The 21,869-nt window shown below is 42.5% G+C and overlaps 1 protein-coding gene across 2 annotated transcripts in view; it reads left to right on the top strand.

Moving 5' to 3' along the window:
- Positions 1-21,869, top strand: part of CACHD1 (cache domain containing 1) — a 197,350-nt gene that overhangs the window by 82,186 nt on the left and 93,295 nt on the right. Inside the window, exon 1 of one of the 2 annotated variants that reach the window (XM_023641953.2) lies at positions 13,783-15,546. The exons of the other annotated variant lie outside the window; for it this stretch is intronic. The gene's annotated coding sequence lies outside the window, so the exon portion shown is untranslated. Of the gene's footprint in view, positions 1-13,782; positions 15,547-21,869 lie in introns of those variants that run through there. 2 annotated transcript variants of the gene reach the window in all.

The following is a 21,869-nucleotide window of genomic DNA, read 5'->3' as shown; positions in this document are numbered from 1 at the left end:
GAAAGAAAACCCTATTGGGATTTTAATTGACATTACAGTGAGTCTATAGATCAATTTGGAGAGAATATCTTTACTAATGTCGTACATCTCTCCATTCGCTTAGTACTCCTACAATGTCTTTTAGCATAGTTTTGTAATTTTGTTCATAAAAGACTTGAATATCCATGCATGTGGGATTCAGTTCTAGATTTTTTCCTTATACTATAAATAGTATCTTTAAAAACTGTAATTCTCTAACTGTTGCAGTTTGAGTTTTATATAGTTTTTTTGTATCTAGTTAGCTTCTTAAGTTCTCATATTAGATCTAATAATTTACCTGTGGATTCTTTTGGGTTTTCTATATAAATATTTATATATGCAAATAAGACAGTTTTGGTTCTCTCTAATTCTTGTATCTTTCTTCTCGGTCTTGTTACACTAGCCTCCAGAACAATATTACACAATTAGGGTAGTAGTGGCCCCCCATGAAATGTATTATTTTTATTGTTTAGTTTTGGGTATATTCTAATTTTGATTATCGTTTCTTCTTTGATGTATTAGTTATTTAGAGTATGTTTTGAAGGTTCCAAGTGTCTTTAAGAGTCTTCCTAGTGACCTGGCTGTCCTCTCCGACTCCACCATTATCCTGACTGTACAGCTCTTTGGGTTACGGTTTTGTGCAGTGTCTCCTATCAGATTTCCCATCTTGGCCAAGCCCTGTGGTTTATCTCCCAACCCTGGTGCCCTGTGGAACCTCACGATCTCCAGACTGCTCACATTCTCAGGGAGAAAGCAGGGTTGGGCCCTGGATTATTTCCCAGATTTCCTGCTTTTACCTTGTTTGGCGGCTCAGTGCCCCTGATGGTGATTTTGGTTCTCATTCAGGACACGAGCCTCTTAACAATTGTGAGAACAGTTATAATTGCTTTTAAGACTTGTTGGATAAGCCAAAAACAGGTTAGTGAATCAAAGGAGATTATTGACCTGTGTTTTTAACTTGAGCTCACAACCTTTGCATGGAAAGGGACCACTTCTTTATGCAGGTTTTGTGTATTTCATAGCATCTGAAATCCTGACCTGAGTTTTCTGTCCATCATTTCTCCTTTGGGGTCATGAAAACTAGAGCCCCATGGGTTCTTGCCCTCCCTCCTTACTAATCAAGTCTCATGGAGAGTTGGATGTGCCTTGTGCATGCTATATAACTTGGCAGTAAATCTAACGTGTCATTAATATCTTCTGGTTAGGGAGCAAAGTAATTAAAAGTAATAAAAACCGTTTCGTGATTCTTGACTCTTACCACAAAACTCTGTATGGTATAGACTTTGCTTGGCTTTTTCTCATTATTTCTTTTAAATTAACCTTCAGAGTGTGGTTCTAAATTGCCTAACAATGTGTTTTAAATCTTTAATTAGTTCAGTATATGTGGTTTTGCTGCCAAAAAACTATGGCAACAGCCTCAGGAAAATAAAAATCCCATGCACACATCTTGCGTGCAACGCCTCCCGTCGACTCCATTTTTGAATACTTTAAGAAATTAAGATGTGTGAGCACATAAGGGCATTCCCTGAAATTAACCCGAATCAAGAAAAATAAACTTTTAATCAAATGCCCCAGGAGATGGCCAAACATGGTCCATCGAACATAAAACAGTGCAGAAGGAACAAGAGGAAGAGCTTCTTAGGGTGTTTGATTGCGTCACTAACGGAATCAGAGCCTCTAACTTTTTCTCAAATGCTCTGGTAATTATTTATGTTTAATAATTTATTCAGTGAAGTGCCAAGCATGTTTTCATAATGAAAGCCGTATTTCATAAACTTGATTGATGGCAGCCACTGATTTTAGCAGACAGTGGCATTCTTTTGGAATGGGCGGGGTGGTGTGAGAACTGCTCGTGTGTGAGACCCACCTGACTCTGGGCCCGGGGCCTTCCTCCAGCTCTCCTCCTCCTCTCTTCTGCGCTATCAGTTTTTCTCTCGTCAGGATCCTATCCAACACGCTGCTCTCCTATTTTAGATAAACCCTTGACCACACTTCCCTCTCCAACTGCTGTCCCATTTCTTTCTCTCCCTTTAAGCCACAGCCCATCACAAGAGGTGTCTGTACTCTCTGGACCCCATTCTCTCTGAAACCTTCACCAGTGACCTCCACTTTGCCGAATCCAGGGTCCTCGCTGTATCTGACTAGCATTAGTATGAACAGTCGATCCCTTCCATCTTCCTTGACAAACTTTCCTGACCTGGGCCTGTAGGACCCCACGCTTGCCTCCTTGCTGTTTCCTGGCACCTTGCTGTCTTAGGGCCTTTGCACTGGCGTTGTCCTGACATGTCTTCCCATGGGCCCTCACCGTCTTCAAGTCTTTCCTCAAATGTCACCTTCTAAAATAGGTGACCACTGTGTTTAAAACCACAGCCCGCCCCGCCCCCAAACTCCTCATCTTCCTTTATCTTGTTCTATTCTTTTCTTCTTTTTCCTTATCACTTACCGCTTTTTGTTTTTAGGGCATTGGCTGTCTAAGATTAGTTTGGAAATATTCCCTCCCACTTTATTTTCTGAAGGAGAAGGTTGGTGTTTTCCTTCCTTAGATGTTTGGTAGAATTCACCAGAGCACCTTTTGGACCTCGAGTCGTCTTTGTGGACAGGTTTTCGATCTCCAATTTCTTTAAACGCTATAGGTTTTTGGGTTTTCTGGGAGTTTTTTGGTTTTCTTTTTTTTTCAGATTTTCTGTTTATTTTGTGTCAATTTTGGTAAGTTGGTTATTTTTTCCCAAGAAATTTGTCTCTTTCATTTAAGTTGTCAAATTTGTTGGTATAAAGGTATGTATAATATTTTTATTATCGTTTTAGTATCTTTAGGCCAGAAGAACAGAGAAAAATCGATAAAACAAAATGCTGATTCTTTGAAAAAAATCAATAAAGTGGATAAACTAGACCAAGAGAGAATGAGAGAGAGAGAATGAATGGGAAAGCAAATCAGTGATCACCAGTTTTTCAAAACTTGAGTTTGCCTTCGTTAATTTTCTCTCGTTTTCTCTTTCACAGATTTATGCTCTTTATTTTTTCCTTCCTTGTATTTTAGGTTAATTTTGCCCTTTTGCTTTCTTAAGTTGGAATTTTAGGTCCTTGATTTTTACACCTTTCTTTTTTCCCTCTAAGCACTGCTGTAGTTACATCCCACAAAGTTTGGTGGCATATATTTTCATTATCATTCAGTTTTTAAATATTTTCTAATTTCTCTGTGATTTTTTTCTTTGACCACTTCGAAGTGTGCTGTCCAATTTCCTAAACATTTGGGGTCTTCTTAGACATCTTATTGTTACTAATTTCTAATTTAATTCCATTAAATGGCCAGAGAACATGTTCTATATGATTTCAGTCCTTCTTAATTTATTGAAACCTGGGTTTTATGGGCCAGCATATAATTTATCTTGGTGAATATACGTGTGAACTTGAGAAGAATGTCTCCTGCATTTGTTGGTTATTGCATTCTTCATATAACCATAAAGTTAATCTGATTGATAGTTTAGATCTCTTATTTTGGGGCTGATTTTTATTTTGTCTAATTCCATCTTTTGCTGAGAGGAGTGTTAATATCTTCAATTGTAATGGTAGAATTGTATATTTTTCCCTTTAATTCTGTCCATTTTGGCCTCATGTATTTTGAGGCTTTATTATTGAGCATGTACACATTTAATACTGTTAGGTCTTCCTGTCGAGCTGTTAATTATGACAGTATGAAATGGCATTCTTTATCTCTGATGATAATGCTGTTTCCTTGAAGTCTGTTTTACCTGATGTTAATATAGCCATTCTGGCCTTTCTGTGCTTACTATTTGCATGATATGTCTTTTCACAAGCATTTATTTTCAATGTCTCTGTTGTTAAAAGTGTCTCTTATAGACAGAATATAGTTGAAACTTTTTTTAAACTATTCTAACAATTTCTGTCTTTTAACTGGGAGTATTGAGTTAATGAATATTTAGTTTGGAATGTTGGATTTGGGTCTACCATTGTATTATTTCTTTTCCCTTTTCCTCTCTCTCTTTTTTTGTTTTAGTTTCTCTTTTGTCACCTTCTTTTGGATTTTTGAATTTTTTTGAATTTCATGTTAATCTATTTTGGTTTTTTTAGTTATGTTCCTTTACATATATTTAAGTATATATTCTACAAATTACAATAATACACCCTGTTATGGTCTATTTATAGTTAATCTTCTGCCACTTCTTGTAAAATCTAGAACCTTGGCAAACTTATAGGTCCATTTCTGGTCCGTTAAGGTCCATAACTCCTTTATGCTAGAGTTATATCTATTACAAAGTACACAAGAGAATGTTACAGCCCTTACTTTAAACTGTCTTATGAATTTAATAAATTAATTAAAAGTAAATCTTCTGTACTTGCCATTTCCAATGATTTTCATTTCTTTCTAAAGATAATCAATTGATATTGAGCCTAAAGAGTTTCCTTTAATATTTATTTACTCATAGTGCAGGTTTTCTGCTGACAGATTCTTTCAGTGTCTTGTTATTTTGGAAAATGTCACTATTTTGCCTTTTCTTTTAAAAGATGCTTTTACTTGAGATTGAGTTCTGGCTTGATAGGGTTGGGGTTTTTTTTTTTTTTTAATCTTTTAATGCATTAATGATGTTCCACTGTGTGCTGGGCTCCATAGTTTCTGATGAAAAGTCAGTTAAAGTTGTTGTTACTGTGTTCAGTGTCACCCCTCCCTCCCACCCACGGCTGCTTTCAAGATTTTTCTCTGTATCTTTGATTTGCAGCACTTTGGCTATGACTGTCTAGACACGGCAGTCTTTATATTTATCTTCTTGGTGTTGAGCTTTCTGAATCTGTAAATTTATGTCTTTCATCAAATTTGGGGACTTCTTGACCATTGTTTCTTCAAATATTTTTCCTCCTTCATTCTCCTGATTACATGTGTGCTAGATCCTTTGTTGTTTTGCTACAAGTTTCTGAGATGGTGCCCTCTTCTCCTCTCCTCTTTTATTTTTAAAAATTTTTTTCCCCTCTGACCTTCAGAGTAGACAGTTTTTATTGATCTATCTTTAAGTTCACTTCCGTTATCTCTAATTTACTGTCGAACTCTCCAGATCTAGTTTTTAAATTTCAGATATTGCGTTTTTAAGCTCTAGGATTTCCATTTGTTTCTTTTTAACAGATTGTATTTTTCTGAGACATTTCTCTTTTCATTCATTGGAAGCATATTTTCCTTTGTATCCTTGAGCATAGTTGTAACACCTGGTTTAGAATCCTGTCTGCGTGTTCTAACATCTGCCAGTATTTGAAGTTGATCTCTGTTTATTGTCTTTTCTCTTGAAAATTGGTCACACGACTTTTTCTTCATATGTAAGAAAAAAATTGGAGCTGTATTCTTGAGATCGTAAAAGAAACTTTGGTTTCTCTGTAGTCCTGTGAGGAGTGTTGATTTGTTTCTTTGTTTGTTTTAGCAACAGTTAAGTTGATTGGACTCAAACTGCTAATCTGTCTCTTGTTCAACACTCACTTCTCAGCTCATTGTTTATCTTTAGACGTAGTTTACCCCACACTTGTATAGTTAGGGATCTAAGAATTTTTCTGACCCCAAAGGCGTTTCAAAACACTCCAGCCTTTAAAATACATTCTCATAGAAGTCTAGGTTTTCTTAATTATTTTCACGAATTGTTATTTGATACAATTTTACCTGAAAATTCTTAAATGTGATGTTTTTTGTCATCAAGTACCATTCACTGAGACATAGTAAAGGAGAGGCATATTGGTTTTACAAGAAATTGATATTTAACAGATGCTGATACTCCAGATTATTTATTTACCTAAGTATAAACTGAAAGCCTCAATTAGAAATTTGGACTAGGTCAAAGCAGTGGATTAGGATCCATGTGAGAAGCAAGATATAGGTTTTATACAAAATTATATCCTTTTATTCATAGAAGAAGAAAGATATTCTGCAGAACAATTTACATGTGGCCCCATAAGTACAAAATAACTCTTTCTTCAAAGAGGTGAGGAATAGAGAGTCAATCATGGAGAGATAGCACGTTATGTGCTAAAATGTAGATAATCAGTCCTAACTAGTGTGGTGTCTTAGAATTTTAGAGCTGGAAGGGACCTCGGAGACCATGGGTACAAGGCCAGAAAGGTTAGGAAACTTCTCTCCATCTGTTTTTTGGCCAGCCCACTTGTGAGAGTTGCTTGGGATAGAGAACTAAAGAGCTTCATCTTTTTTTTTTTTTAATTTATTCATTTATTTCTATTTTATTGAGGTCACAGTAGTTTATAACATGAAGAGCCTCATCTTTTGATATGGAAAGCTTGAGTTGCACGCAGGATTCACCACTTACCATCTATTTGATTTTTGGCATGATATAAATATCACCTTTCAGTGTCTGCATCAATTTCCTCTGTAAAGTGAGGATAATGGTCTATCTTGAAAGATTGTTTACAAGGTTATATGACTGGCACAGAGTAGGCTTATGGTATTTTGTGTGATCTGCTTTTAGAACAGAAAGGTATAGAGTATGATTACTATTCTTAGTTTATTTAATCCTCGTAGATAAGGCCTAGAAGGAAAGATCTGTAAACTTTAGAAGGAGAATTTCCAAGACAGAATGACCACAGGTAGACCCTGAAAAAGACACTAGTGGAAGCTTTAAATAGAAGTCATGCTAGTTGAGAAATGAAAGACTGTATATGGGATTTATATTGGCTTTGCGTTTGTATTACTAGTGTATTTCTACTTCCAGAAACTCTCCGCTGTAGGAAAGTTTGGTTATGTTGTTGAACTGTGCACTGGACCTCAGGGAGAAAAGGGACAATGGTTAGACAAGAGGAGGAGGTGCGGGACCACCGAGCCCTTAGGAATCTTATCTTTGAATTCTGGCTCCTTGTGCTTGGTACTAGGTAGGCATTTAGTAAATATTTGTTGGAAAAAATGTCTGGAGTTACTCTTGCTCCTCAATATTCATATTTCCAGAATCTGGATTTGTTTTGGGCTGCCCTGCCAAGTGTAAGCTAGTGTGGTGGTAGCCTGAAGGCTCTCCTTTTGTTTACAATTACCTAGTGAAGTATGTTTGAGGCTCAGACTTGTTCAGACCAGAGGAATCCTGGAGGCAGTGTGGATGGATTCCATTCTTTCTGTGCCCCCAACCTTTCCCCCATCTGTCCCCATGGGATTTGTTGAGGCTGAGTCCTGGTTTAGTTCACCCCCTTACCCAAATCTGCACTTGGCTCTGTGTTTATTGTACGGATTCATTAAATGTTTGTTGAATGAATGAACAAAAGGCACTAAATCTGTAGGAGGCAAAGAAAGGTGGAGAGGAATGGAAGCCACCCAGATGGGAAATTTATCATGAATCAGCCAAGGACCAGAGCAAACAGATGACTGTTCTCTCAAACCAGAGCCCCAGCAAGTTTAGCTGGTTGCGTTTAGGTTTCCTTGATTGGAATTCAATCTCGGTCTGTTTCAGCTCTTACTCTTCTTGGTCTGACCCCAAAAGAGAAGTTAATTTTTATCTTGGAAACCCTCTTCCTGGGCTACCTATCACATCATTGGATGCCTTATTAATAAGGTGGAATGGTGGTCTGTCATTTTGGGAAGATAGTAGAAGAGGAGATGTGATAGTTGTAGTATTTATGTGGTTCTGTATTTGTTTTCTTAGTGTTTCTGTGTATATTTTCTCATTTTATCCTCTAATGATATTGTAAAAAGTGCAGGTATTACTATTCCATTTTTCCATGTAAGAGAACTATATCTCAGTGAGGTTTGGTCAAGTGGCAGAGACAGGATTTTTAATCCTACTTTTGTGCTTTCCTTGTTTATATTGTCTTGACTGTGGTAGTAATTAGCATCATTTATCGAATATTTATTATTAAGTAAGCATTGTTCTTAAATCTATTCTCATATAGCCACGTGGCTTGTTCCCTTACATCCTTTCAGTCTTGGCTCAGCACTACCTCTCAGTGAGGCCCTCCTTGACCACCCATTTATAAGTTTTATTAATTACACCCCTCTTTACTTCTTAACACTTTCTCTACTTTATTTATCTCCTTATAATTTTTCACCTGGGACTTACATATGCATTTATTTTTTTCGTTGTGTATCTTTCCTAATAGAATATAAGCTCTGTGAGGGCAGAGAGTTTGTCTATTTTCATTCCTTGGTGTGCCCTCAGCACCGTGAAACAGTGTCTCCCTGTAGCCTCTGGCAGGTACTCAGTAACTATTTGCTGCAAGAAGTAATGATCCCCAGAAGCATCTCTATGAGATTTACTGACACAGAAAGTTGTGCACAAAGAGTGTCTTGTGCGAGACCACCGACTAAGAGGTTGGAGAACCTGATTTTGAGTTCAAGTGAATTTAGACTCAATGCTCCGCTCTATATTTTCAACATTTCGTTCCCTAAGGCATGAGGAAGGTGTCCTACAAGGTGGTTATGGAATGTAAAGGACCAGGATCTGTCCTTTTTCTCTCCATTTCCTCCTCCAGCAATTCACCTTACTTGTTTGATATCATTCACCTTACTTAATTTGATACAACCTTCATATGAGATTTTATTTTTTTTAAATGGTCTATCACTTTAAAAAAGGAAAGATTGACAAACCATTACACTATATCATGCTGCTTTCCAAAAGAAAATCGTGCACGTTGAATTTGAATTTATTTTTAAAAGAAATGAAAAAATATTGTGATTCGAGGATACTCCTTCAACTTTGAAAGAGGTAAGAAAACATTAAATAAATGGTTTTATAGCAGAGAGAAAATTTGCGGTGTTTGTTACCTCTTCTAACATTAAAAGTTAGGTTCCCTCGGAAGAGGGACTGCGAGTGTAAACTCCTGGGTGCAGGGACCACATCAGGATAATTCACACTGTGGCACGTTATGGATACTGGGGCTGAATGGGTAAGATGGAGCGTGGTCTCTCTGGGGGGTGATTCGGAAACATACCTGGTGAGGGGAAGGCACCTGATGAACTCAGCAAACACTGGGTGAGGACTGACCGACTAGGTACTTGGCCTGGAGGATGAGAAACAAAGAGCTTCTCCCAAGGACGTAGTTAAGTTACAGGAGACATGTTCCTATATTCGGTTTCTCTTGCTAATCTCTCGCAGGTGATGCCCCGAAGGACAGGAATCCCCGCTTTGGGCATTTATCAGAGGCAGAATGGTGGTCTTAAGGACTGTGGATCCTGTCTAGGGTGGCAGTATTTTTGGCGATTATGTTCAAATTATGTATGTTTTTCTAGAATTCTAACAAATGGGGGATGGGTGCAAGAACTAGTATGTACCTAGATTGTGTTGCATTTTGGGAAAGATTATTTATTTGATGTGATGGTTTGTGTTCATTTAACAAATATTGCTTCTCCTGAGTTATCTCATTTAGTTTTTACTGTGACCCTCTGATACAAATACAATTCCTCTCCCTGTCTTAGAGTTGAGGAAATTGAGACTCGAAGATGTTAGGTAATTTTCCCAAATCATCCTTGAATTAGATGATAGGACCAGATTTTAATCAACATGGTCTAACTCTAAAACTCACCTTCTTGACCACTGTGCTTTGTTGCCTTTCGTGCTTTTTCTGCTGCCAGTTCTTCTATATGTTTTCAATTTTTAAAAGGAAGGTGGTTTATTCTCTCCTGAAGGTGTTACACGTCAACCAAAGTAAGATAAATAATCTGTCTAAACATTGTAAGTACTATGATGAAAACCCAGCTGCTAAATGAGCAAGAGATGGAGTTTAAACGCTCGGTTGACAGGTCAAAACAGTGAACGGGGTGCCTTCTGTGCTGTTAGCAACAAGCCTTTTAACTCTAATAAATCTCAAGCTTATAACTTGAGCCTGATGAGGAAGAGCGTTCTCTTACTAAGGGATCATCCTGCAGGAACATAAACAAGATGTAAAAATAAGTGAAGTCTTTGATTTATTTAAAGAGAAGAGTCTTTTGGTTTTTTCACAATTCATCATTATTCCATTATTAACATAACCTTAAGGCAGTTGGTTTTAATTTATGTCATTGTGCAATTTCTGTGGAACTGTGGATTGTTTTGTTTTGTTGGGGTTTTTTGGTAAATAAGTATCCCCTAAATAAGGACTTTTAGCTAATTGAGTGAAAAGCTGCAGCTGTTGGGCTCATGGCAGACTAAGGCATAGCATAGTGAGGGTCCCCGTCACACACGCAGAGGTTGATCGCTCTTTGCCGTTCTTAGTGTAGAACTGCGGTCGGTGAAGCTTTTGTTAGAGCATCTTCTCTGTAAAGCTCCCAGGCTCTCCTCCGACACGAAGCTTTGACAGTCATCGAGGAGCCTTGGACAACTGCTCAGCCAGCTTCTTGGGGGAAAAGCTAGATGGGTCAGGAGAGAGGAGGCAGCATGACAGACCCTCTCTCACTACTTAAGAAACAGCAATTTCAGATTTGAAGTATCTAACTATCTCGTTCTTATTTTTAGGAAAATATATATGCAGCATTTGTTCTGTATGCTTGTATATATTTGGAAGTTAAAATATGTGTGTGTGCATGCATGAAAGGTTTAATTCCTGTACTAAATATAGACCAGCTGACTTCACGGGTATGTCTTGTACGTTAGCCAACGTGTGTGCCTGGTGTGGAGAGGCTGACATAATCCTGCTTACATACATACCTTCTCCTGTAAACTGTGTTATGCTCTCTCTGGACGCACAAAAATGCACTATATATCTATTGTTTACAGATATGACTTGTACTCTGTGCACATGTTTATAACATGATGTTTGTTGTTACATTTGTATATATACACCTATACCAATGACAGAAAATGAAAATCTCTGTATCTTCCACCACGACCACATACTAGTATTTAAAGCTTGAAAATTCTGGTTACAGGTTTTTTGTGTTGTTTTGGCAAAAACCCAGAATAGTCCATTTCCTTGTTCCCTTAATTCTCACACTTTGTTTTACCACTCTTTGTAAGGGAAGAAATGGAGGGGCTGGAGTCAGGGGAGAAGAGGGTGTTGCAGGCAGGCAAAGCTGGAGAGAAGAGGCCGCAGCTGGCAGAGGGGCGGGGGTGGCCTTTGGGGCAGGGCAGGCCAAGACCTGTGAGCTACCACCATGATGTGCGTCTCTCCCCGCTCCAGCTGGAACGTCAGCTCTCCCAGAACTCTGCAACCCATGCGTGCAAAGCTCTTCTTTCTGTGAAGGAGACTCTTGAAAAGTATGGGCCTGGGCTTTTCACTCAGACACTCAAAGCTTCATTTAACTGGAAGGGAATAGATTGGAGTCCTCATTCTAAAAGCCAGGCAGACTTCCTCGTGAGAAGCGAATATTCCACTGAAAATAGAAACCAGCCCACTTTACCACGTTTCCGACATCTCAAGGTTGGATAGTACTCGGAAATGCTGATGAGAAGCTAGCAACCAAGATTTCTCCAAGTCCCCTCCCGCGGCAGCTTCATCCTGCACCCAAAATTGCTGTTCCTGCTAGAGAAATAAAATAACCACAGATCATCTGCGCTGGCAGAACGCATCAACAGAAACTCAACTCAGTACATCTAAAACCTGGCGCCAAACTGAAGAGCAGGGGCCAGGTCATCCTTAATGTATTCCTTGGTGCACCAGGAGGTACCTGTGGTACCGATGTGAGGGAATCAATTGCTGCTAATATCAAGAACTCCTGAATTGGCCAAACAGTTTGAAAATCTGGACCCATGAAGTAACATGTGGTGTGATAAAATTGGAAGCTTACCAAGAATTACCGCTTTATTTTAACATTAGAAGACTCTGGGCAGGTAGAAATCATGCTGAAATAGCTGTTCATGGGCTTTCACACCCATGCCTTGTTGTTCCTTAAGCAGCCTTTAAGCCTTTGATATGCTGCAAAGTACACGCTGGTTTCTCTGCAAAGTCATGAAGTGTCGCTGTCACGTCTGCTGACACCGGTGTCTGGTACCACTCTCCACGGGAAGGCGTTCGCAGTGAATCCCATGGAAAGCAACAGCGGATGGAGAGCAGATCCGCCATGGTTCTTCTGCTTGCCGTCCTCCCTGTGATTCGAAGGGGATGAGGGGCCTTCCTAAGTCCAGCTGTGAGTTCGAGGAGGGTATCAGGTGCCGCTTGGCAAGGGAACACACAGAATAGTTCAGAGAGGGATCCCATAAAATTGTTGTGGTTGAGGCACATGTCCTCGTCTCTCTGGTTTGGAACCCACATGGGAAACATTACTTTTTGTTGTTGTTTCTTCAAGTCTTAATAGCAGTGCGTTTCTTGTTAGCATCCAGCATTTGCACCTCATTTGAGTGATCTGTGTGTGTTGTTGTTTCTCCTAATTACAAAAAAACAGAAAACTTGTGCTTCTGTCTTAGTACTTAGAGCTCTTATGCCTGCATCGTAAAGGCCCTTAGATCTCCGGGGCTGCTTGGCCACTACTCAAGTATCTTGAAAGGAAAGCCAAGAAGTGCCTTTTCTATCCGCTAAGATAAGCGTGTTCCCAGCTGGCTTCCTCGCTTGAAGGTGGGAGAGGAGAAATGAGTGCTCCTGCCTCCTATGTTGTCAGGCCATCCTCTGGACTCAACTTGGTGTCAGATATCCAAGGCCAGTCTTCAACAGCTGAAGAAGTCAAGTGTTTATAAGATGCTTTCTCTTGTACTGTTATTTTCCCTTTGTTCTAAATGGAATTTCTGCTGTGAAAATTTGTCACTCCAGATCTGGAGTACGCTGTGCATGAGGCTCTGCCTTGCACCGACTTATCTCTTTGTCATGGGAGACGAGGAGAGACATTATCCTTACTGTACCCAAGGTCCACGGCCAGGAGGAGAGCTGTGCCTCAGTGAAGTGCTAATGTGGCACAGTAGCATCCTGCGATGGAAAGGTAAGTCCGGTTAGCACGTTATTGAGAAAGGGGAAATGGAAACATCTAGTTTCTTTTCCTTGTGTCTCAAGATTGTCGTCCCAGGAATTGGATTTGAGAAGCTCTCTGCCGGGTTGAGGGTGGGGACGTGTTTGCTGGCAGCAGGTTTCGTTCCCTGATCAGTGTCGCCTTTCCACTTCACTACTGGGCTAATTGAGACTTGCTGGCAAGGATTTGAGCGATGTGCTCTTAAACGGCCTGTTGAGAACCCTAAAATGCTCCGGTCAGTTGGCCTCCAATTGGAGGCCAGGTCAGATTTCGTCCTTCCTTTACACAGAAAACACTTCCCAGGTCCCTGTGGTGTGCCAGGCCCTGGCAGAGGTTGCAGGTTTGCTTGAGATGAGATATTCTTTCACTGGGTGTGGGGAAAATAGTCTGGGCTACAGTGAATTGCATGTTCCCAGAGCCCTGCCGACTGGTCCCCAGTTCCTCCAGCGCCCCTGATACTTGGAATGCATGTCAGTTGCTCTTGCTGTTTATAAGTTATGCATGGATGTTTGTACTCTAAGAGCTTTACGTGGTGAGAGTAAGGGACTGAGTCTTTCCTTTTCCACGACTGAGTGTGTCCTTCAGGGGCCACCAGAGAACTCCTAAGTTCACAAACTCAGAGTATTTTCCCCCTTTCCTCCTTGATTAATAACTTACACAAACTTATCTCCAAAGTCGTGAATTAAATGTTCTAGATGATTCCGTACGCCGTGGGCCCTGCCTCTCCTCTCCTCCCTCGTTCTCAGCCTCTTGATTCTTTCTAAGGTCAAGACTAGGTTGAACTTCTTTCTTGTGAAGGAGCAGGCTGTAAACTTTCCAGCCCTGAGCACTTGCTTATTTTGGTTTTAAGGGACCTCAGCTCAGGGGCTCCGATTACAGAGTAAAGTGAGGAGAAGTGGGCTGGAGCCTGCCCTCCCGTTGTTTCTTTTGTTATGATCTGTTGTCAGGGGTGGAGGCAGGTGAAAACCAGGGCAAGAGCCCGTTGAGCCCTGGAGTTGATAACCCGGCCTTCCAGAGGCTGGGGTGTGCGTTTCCATGACTCCCCGGGAATACCTGATACAGACGGCTGCCCAAACCAGACCCGTCCCGACCTTTCAAGCCAGCCCGCGATTTGCTCCCAGAGAAGCTGCCGCTCCCGGCGTCTCCCGGCTCGGCCTCCTCCGGTTCTCTGGCACGTCGGCACTTGCCTCCTGCTGTTTCCATCGCGCTCCTCCCCAGCTCAGCCACAGGGGCCCCACCTCTCACAGGATCGGGGTATGTGGCCCCGGAGCCCAGACAGCCTCGCGCATAAATCTTCCTGGTCCACCTGCAGTTCGTCTGTCAGCAGCTGCCCCGCTTCTCTGCTGGACGGGGCATTCCCACACATCCGTCAGACAACCTGAAGCCTCCGCGGGCCGCAGGAAATACCGACGGGCCCCATTCCATCTCCAGGTCTTCATCTGCCTGCCATGCCCAGGCTCTGGTCTCCTGAGTGGGTTCGTGAAACCTAAACTGGTGGTGGATGAGCAGCCACGTTGCAACTATGGCCAACTGCCGACAGGGTCCCTTTTCTGAACTGGTGTTCTTTTTTCTAGCAAGACTGACTCCAGAGCAGCTGACATCACCCAGGAGGCGCGTCAAGATAGGGAACTAGAAAGGCCCAGAGGTGTGGATTGCCTTGAACCAGATATGAGCAATATTTGTAGGTTATCTGTCCTTTCCTAAGGAAGCCGATTTTTCCAGTGTGGCAGAGAATGGTATATTGCATGAGGGCGAGCGAACCCTTTTAAGTCCCTCCTAGATCCTGGGCGGTGTTAAATGAAAATGTGGAGTGTAGTGTGGTTTAAGAGCATGGATTTGACCTAACCTCTTTATTAGCTTGAGTGACCTTGGGCAAGTTGATCTATTGGAACCACCCAGAAAAACAACCTACAGCGATTGCCGAGAGTTGCTGTGAGGACTGAGCACTGTCATAGTGCCCGGCGCACAGTGGGAAGTCCACAAACGCTAGTTACTGTGACGTTGTTGATTTCTTGGGGAAAATGGAGTCCCTGACTGAGGAAAGGTCAGTCACATGAGGCAGGACAGGAGTGGCACAGACGGTGAGTCCCGGCAGTTTAGGAAGAGCCGGGTCTCAGAAGGCTTCGGAGAGGCAAAAAAATTGGACGGGGACTGGAAGAATGAGTAGGATGTAGGTCATTTCATCTGGGAGGGTTCCCATTTTCCTGCAATTTGGGGAGCTTGTAGCAGAATGAGAATGGAGCTGGGGATCGGAGAAAGGGTCTCTCTGCTGTCTACACTCACTCGGCGTCGGCTTGGGCACACACCTGAGCCTTGAGTTCCTGGTTGTAAAAAGGGGACAGGGAACACGTGCTCTGCCTAGCTCCCAGGGTTGTGGAAGGTACATGAGACAGTCATGAAAAATGCTTTGAAAATGGTAAAATGCATCACAAGACTAAAGTCACTATTAGATGCTTAACGTTAGAAAGAGAATCCTAGAAGAATGCCAAGCCACTTGAGACTGCGGTCATGCAGGCTGCACGACCCAGGGCTTGGGAAGAGGCATGGACAGCCCTAGGAAGGGCATTGCTCAGTGCTAACACATCGGTCCTGACTCCTCTCCAATTGCCGAGAACGTGTTCCTGGGGTCTCCCTTCAGAGTACTCGAGTGAGCACGTCAGGTCCTCCAGACAGTAACAACGACGGCCATAACAGTAAGTAGCAATAACGACAATGGTCAAACAACAGCCACAACCATTTATTTGGCGCCTACAATATGTTGGACACTGCTGAATACTTTACAAACTTTATTCCTCTTAGTTCTCAAACAACATCACAAAGCAGCTATTACTATTCCCAGTTTAGAGGTTTTTAAGTTGAGGTTTAGAGAAATAATTGCCTGGTTCCCTAGTAAGTGACAGAGTTGGATTTAACTCGCATTTATTTGACTCCAAAGCTCAAGCCCTTTGTGCCATTTTGCTGTTAATCTAAGAAAGAAATGTTTTTCCCCCCAGACCCTGTGCCAGGTTTCCTATGGAGGATTAAGCGTGCGGATGAGTTAAATGAATAAAATGGTTAATGTTCAGAGTCCCTCTCTCTTTACCTATAGCTCCATTATTGGAAAACACCCCACGTTATTTCCTCCCACCACCCCTGCACTTTCTAGTCCAGAGACGGGGGTACCACAATGAGACTGATCCCTCGTACTTATTCTGGGCTTTGTATGTTCATTGTTTCATTTGAACGTCACAATAAGCCCATGAAGGGGTATTATCTGTTTTACTCATGAGGAAGCCAAGGCTAAGGGAAGTCGAAGAACTTGCCCAAATTCCCAGCTAGTAATTGGGAGAGCTGTCTGGAATATTACAATTATCACTAACAAAATAATTGCAAGGGTAGAGCATTTCTTACATCCTCTGTACAGTGGGCAACATGGAACAATGAGAATGTTTTCCGCTTGAACGTTGGAATGCAGTGGTGTGATGTTCAGAGAGGTTAAATACCTGTGCTTGCAGATACTTACAATTATTTCTATGTCACATACATTTAAATAATAAAGTCCCGAAACTTGCTGGAAAATGAAAGGTTTATTCCTGACTAATAAGGCTGGAATCGAAGGAATAGGGGTCAGCTATTAAATACTTATCACGGCACAAAGGTTTTTGAATGTCAAATGTTAAACTCTTCCACATTCCATAGGAATTTTGCTCTGCATCTTCAGCCCCCCAGGGTCCCTTTCCTGTCTGTGCCTGTCAGTTCATTGTTCTGTGTTTTCAATAAAGCTTTCCCTACCGGGCGGCACTCCCCCCCCCCCCCCCCCCCCCCCCCCCCCGCCCTGCCTTTTAGAAAGGAGACATAAATAAAGCGTGTAGCCGGCCTCCTCCGCATTTTTGTTTTCTGTCACCTTTCCCTTACCGTGTGCCCACCCCACCCCCAGTCTTCAGAAGTATAAAGCGAAGGTAAAAAGAGCTTTAAAAAGAAGGGCTCGGGGTAGTATGCAAATGAAGAAATGTCTATGGGAAAATTAAGGGAGGGGGAATTCCGCAAGAAAGAAATTCATTGATGTTGTGATGAAACGTTGTCACTGGAGATGATGACAAATTAGAATCCGTTCCCATGGGGACCGGCGCACTACCTACTGATCCGTTGACCCATGGCTGGATGTTGGCCCCCCGAAGAAGTGACCCAAAAGATGACAAGATGGTTTTAGTCCTGTTGTCTCATCAGCATTCAGGAACCCCTTAGGGGATGAAGGGAAGAGGATAAAGAAGGATAAAAGATGAAAGCTGAGCTGTGAGAAGAAAAATGTTTTTAATTACACTGAAGAGGATTGTGGGTCCACCTGTAGCTTGTTGTTGAGAGTGTCCTTTGTTTTCTCCTGTCTGCAGGGACCATAGCAGGATGCAGACCCAGAATCGCTCTGGCCTCTCGGAAGGTGCCACACTGCTAGCTGGTCTTCTTCAGTTTAATGGGCACATTCAGGATTTAATCTCTCTGTGGGCTGTCTTTACTCCAGTAGATTCTGCTATGCTTGCCAGGCAACCTGGATTTGGCTGGCATGCTACAAGAGATTGCTTTTAGGGAGAGAAAAAAAATACCGCCTCGTGGAGCAGGAGTTGAGGTTTCCATAGTGAGCTTCCATCACATGCCTCGTCAGAGGGCACAGGGAGGTCATCTTGGCAGTGGGGTCAGAGGAGGCCAGAGCACCCCCTGGAGTCGAGAGACCCTTCAGCTCCATATGCCTCAGTTTCTTCACTTTTAAAATGGGAGTGACGGTTGCATCTTACTACCCTATGATGACAGATAACTTAATTCAGAAGAAAATAATAAATTCCGAAATTTCTTTGCCAAAGGAAAGGACGGGTACATACACTCTGTTCTCTTTGCAGGTTACGAACAAACTAACACACACCTGGAATAATTAGAACAATTTAAGTTAGTTTGATGTAATCTATACCACAGTAGTCAGGTCATACTAGGTAGGCATTGTTTTTGGAGAATACATTATTTCACATTTGGCCCTTTGCCTTTTTTATGTTGGTGGTAGAATTCAGCAATTCTAAAGTTCCTCAAAGTCTTGATTTTCATGGGAACTATAAAGAATTCTAAATGAAATATTAATTTTTAAAAATGTTGTTATAAAGTTATGAGACTATTATGGCTTATGATCTTCTGCCAAGAATTTCACAGCATTTGTTCAAATGGATTTGAACCGAAATGACGGGGGCAGGGGACGCGGGGGTGGGGGTGGGGTGGAATTGGTCTCTGAATTCGAGCGAGAAGAAGATCAACAGTCTAGGCTCTGAAGTCAGAACGCTCCCGGCTTTGGATCCCACCTCTGCTCCTTACCAGCTTTGTGAGCTTGAGGAAGTTGTTTAACCTTCACCGTCTGCTTCTGGTGGGAAAATGGAGATGTGTACCTTATAGGGTTCTTGGAAGGGTTAAACTGATGTTTGCTTGTGAGGTGCTTATAACAGTGCCCCACACATAGGCAGCACTAAACCAAAGTTGGCAATTATTATTGTTATAGTTTTACAGAAGGCAGGATGGGTGCTACAACCTGGACTGAGGGGTTTCTGGCTGAGAGCTGTGAATCCAAGTGGAGGGAGCTTGTGTTTGTTAATCGTGTGTCTGGGCTCTGCGTATGAGTTACTGCCTCCACTGATGAAGAATGCAGCTTAGGGTCCCCCCTAACCAGAGGCCAAAGGCAGGCATTCCTGCCACCCCCAAACCCACTACTTCTGACAGGGCCCCTCACCCATCAGTCAGCCAGTCCCCCCCACCAGCACCCCCCAACCACCCCAAGGAACACTTGGTCCCATGGCCAGCCCAGTAGTGAGGAGCTCTGTGCCTTGGCCGATTACATTAACAGGAGCTCCATTCCCCAGATTGTGCGATTTGTCATTTTTCTTTTTTGCTGAGGAAGATCCTCCCTGAGCTAACATCTGTGCCAGTCTTCCTCTATTTTATAGAGCAGGGCTGACGAGTGGTATAGGTCTGAACCCGGGCTGCCAAAATGGAGTGCGCCGAACTTAACCACTAGGCCACAGGACCGGCCCCTTTTTCGAAATTTTATTTCAAGCCCCCATTGCAGCTTTGTCGGGGGCACTGCAGCTGAGCAGGTGGATACGTAGCTTTATGGACAGTTCCAAGTGTGAATGAGTGATGACGGGGTTATTCACCTACTTCGTGGCTTTGAGCCACAAAATGACCTCATTGCTGTAAAATGACAATACCTACATTGTAGGGTCCTTGTGCCTGGTGAATGTAAGTACCACCCTACGTGGCTTTTATCATCTTCTGAAGAGCCCTGGAGTCTCTCTGCAGCAGGTTTAGCCTGCAGGCTGGAGTCTGGATAATTCTGATGATGTAGGCTCCATGTCTGCATCTGAGCAGCCTTGTTTAGCTTCGCTCCAATACGTTGATCTCAGGATGGAATCCAGCCTGTCCTGGGCGTTCCAGTTACTTGTTACTGCACAACACCCACCCCAAACTTAGTGGCATAAATAACTATCTCTTTGTGCTTAGGGTCCTGTGGGTCAGGAATGCCGGCCGGGCCCAGCAGGGACGGCTTATCTCTGCTCCATGATGTCTGGGGCTTCACTGGGGGAGACTGTAGGCTGGAATGATCTGGAGGCTTCTTGACTCATATCCGGGGCCTGGGCTGGGATGACTTGAAGACTTGCTCCACTGGAGCTGCCAACCAAGTGCTTGATTGTGGCCTCTCCACGTGTCTTGGACGTCTTACAGCCTGGTAGCTGAGAACGTTCCAAGGAGAGACAGGCGGAAGCTGCACGGCCCTTTGTGACCTAGCCTTAGGAGTGACATGGTGTCACTTTCTCTGTATCCTACGGGGTAGAAGCCATCGTAAGCCTACCCAGGGTCAAACAGTGGGAGCAGAGGGAATATAGACCCCACTTCTCACTGGAGATAAGTGTTAAAGAATTGCAGCAAATTTTTATAAAACTACTAGGATTATGGCTGTATCTTGGGCCGTATTAGGGCTTCTGGCTTCTACCCATCGCGAAGCAGGCCACGCGGTCTCTATTGCAACTACTTAACTCTGCCATCATGTGATGACAGCAGCCATGAACGATACGTAAACTAGTGACTGTGTCTCAATAAAACTTAAGAACACTGGGATTTGAGTAAAAGACACTTAAAAATATGAGTCGTTCTCAGCTCACGCAAAATCAGGCAGTTAGAGTATCATAACTAACGAGGACTCGTGTTTTCTAAGTTAGAATTCTCCAAATGTGTGGAAGCAGAGCTTTAGGATTTCCCAGGCATTTGTGTGTGTGAGAGAGAAGGGCAGAAGCGACTGCAGATGCTGTTTTCATTTTAGAAGTGAATTTGTGAAGATATTATTTGGCATTTCAGTCATTTCAGGTGCGCCTCATCTTTACCCTGCGACAGCACATTTCTTCCAAGGGCAATGCAGTACTAGACTGCTGATGCTTGTAGGTGGGCGATTAATGATATTTATTTTATTTCCGAACCTAAAGAGGAAAGGCAGAACTTGGTCTTGATGGAGTTTCTAGAAATACATATTGATGTATATTTTTTAAATAAGCATTACATGTTTTTGAAGAGTTTATTGATCCTGAGACCAAAAGACAAGGTTGATGACTCTCGGGGTGAATTCTTTTTTGACCTGTATTAATTCATTAAATGTTTTTTGTCTGCGTACAATGCCAGGCAGCGTGCTGAAGACCCAGAGATGAACAAAAACATACATAGTCCCTGCCCGTACAGAGCATGCAGTCGAGTGGGGCAACCCGACCTTAAACAGGTAGTGGCATTAAAGCGTAGTGTGTGTTATGACGGGGGGAGCAGGGCACCGTAAGAATCCACGTGGGTTTTCAAACTGGATGTGTCACTCTCCCATCCTCAACTGCCCACTGATGTGAGAGTCCGGGGAGAAAGGATTGTTTTATGAGTGCAAACTGTGGTTTAAGAAGCACTTCAGCCCATCTACTGACAATGAGGGAATAGTCCTGTCTCTGTATTTGGCCTACGTTTTAGACAACTATAGGCATGTATGATGGCCTGTTCACATTACTTTGGAAAAGGAAAAACAACAACATAGAAATTTGTAAATATTGAAATTTGTTAGGTTTTTATCCTCCTTAAGGTACCATTTTGGATGGGTGGAAAACTAAGCTAGAAGAACAGTTTGGGATCTATTGGCTGACTTACAGATCGGGATTATTATCTTTGATTTTTCTCTACGTTAGGTTTTCCCAGATGGAACACTGCAGTCATGAGCTGTTTTGGTCAATGACGGACTACATATACAAGTGTGATCCCATAAGATTAGTACCATGTAGCCTAGGTGTGTAGTAGGCTGTAGCATCTAGGTTTGTGTAACTACACCCTATGATGTTCGCACAATGATGAAATCAGCTAACGTCGCGCTTCTCAGAATGTGTCCCCGTTATCAACGACGCAAGACTATATTGACATTTTGGGCCGTATAATTCTTGGTTATGTGGAGCTGTCCTGTGTGTTGTAGGATATTTAGGAGCATCCTGGCCTCCACCTGCCAGATGCCCATTGCTCTCTCCATCAAGTTGTAGCAACCAAAATTGTCTCCAAACTGCCAAATGTCCTCTGCGGGGCAAAATCACCAGTGGTCTAAATAAACAGGGGAGATTAAACTGTGTGTATATTTTATTTCAATGACCTCAATGAGAAAAATGTACGTTTCTTTAAATAGTAAGAACTCTAGTTCAGGAAGCACAATTGCAGGTGATCTGCTTGAATTTTGAGACACACAATTTCTCCTTTGAAAATGCTGAAAGGGAGCTGGCGTAGTGGTTAAGTTTGCACGCTCTGCTTCTGCAGCCTGGGGTTCATGGGTTCAGATCCTGGGCGTGGACTGACATACTGCTCATCAAGATATGCTGTGGTGGCATACCATGTACAAAATAGAGGAGGATTGGCACAGATGTTAGCTCAGTGACAGTCTTCCTCAGGCAAAAAGAGGAAGATTGGCAACAGGTGTTAGCTCGGGGCCAATCTTCCTCACCAAAAA

This window comes from Equus caballus, chromosome 5, assembly GCF_041296265.1.
Source record: "Equus caballus isolate H_3958 breed thoroughbred chromosome 5, TB-T2T, whole genome shotgun sequence".
Lineage (NCBI taxonomy): Eukaryota > Metazoa > Chordata > Mammalia > Perissodactyla > Equidae > Equus > Equus caballus.
This window is presented reverse-complemented; position numbering and strand designations above follow the sequence as displayed.